A 1,234-nucleotide genomic window follows, 5' to 3' on the forward strand; every position below is an offset into this window, starting at 1 on the left:
AAATTAATTGCATCTCATCTTACATCATAGGTATATCCTTCAAAAGTGAATATGAATATGAATTTTGTCAAAATGTTTTAGATACAACAGGAAAATGACTGGACGATAATCTCTTCATGAATTGCTGATTACCGTGGGTTGTTTTTGTTTGTTTTCGTTTGTCTGTCTGTCTGTTTTAGAGACAGAGAGCATGCACACAGGGGGCAGGAGTTAGAGAGAGAAAGAATCTTAAGCAGGCTTCATGCCCAGTATGGAGCCCCACACAGGGCTCAATCTCACGACCCTGAGACATTGACCTGAGCCAAAATCAAGAGTCGGATGCTTATCCAACTGAGCCACCCTAGTGCCCCAAATTGCTGATTACTTTTGAACAATTTTCCACTTAACTTCTATGACTATTTAAGAACTCTTCATTACATTTATTTGTCTAGCTTTCCTTAAATCATCTACACCCATCCACATTCATGTGCACTAGACATTAGCCTTGCTAAATGCCATAACTTTTTGTGCTATCTAAATTGTTACCTGAATTTATTTACTATTAAAATTGAACTCCATTCTATTATTGATTAGTGTCGTGTTTTTCCATTCCAGCTAAGGGTTAATCAAAAAATATTTTTAAATTAAGAAAAAAAGATTTGGATCCCTTGGAAAACTATAGAAATATAATTGAACTCTGATAAAGGTAGTATAAAGGTATTAACTATTATTAATATCCTTATACTTAATCTTCCTACACACATTTTCTAAATGGTTTTTAATATCAAAACAAAAGGAATCCAATTTCTCACCCTAGAAATAGGTATATAATCATGAACTACAACAGGGAAATATGTTCAAACCTTAATAATGAAAAATAATTTAATGACTAAATAAATCAAATCTCACATGTAGAATTTTGAGGACAGGCTTAAAGGAAAGCCACAGATTTGATCTTGGTAAAATATTACCCATCAATAAAAGTTGATATATGGATACAAATTAGTTCTTGCTTATATAAACCTGAAATCCCCTATAACTTTTACTCACTGTCCCCTAAGGCAACAGAATGGGTCTGCTTATCTGTCACCTATTGAATGGATCTCTGAATATTTTAAGACACTATTTATATCGCTCTATCTCAAGTATTCTCTCTCTATGCCAAATAGGACTGCCTTCTAAGACAGCGTCTACTCTTCTCTATCTCTTGCTCTTTCATCTTCTGACATGTTTCAATGTGCTTTTATTCCCAAAA

Source organism: Phoca vitulina, unplaced genomic scaffold (assembly GCF_004348235.1).
Source record: "Phoca vitulina isolate PV1807 unplaced genomic scaffold, GSC_HSeal_1.0 scaffold5, whole genome shotgun sequence".
In the NCBI taxonomy this organism is placed as follows: Eukaryota; Metazoa; Chordata; class Mammalia; order Carnivora; family Phocidae; genus Phoca; species Phoca vitulina.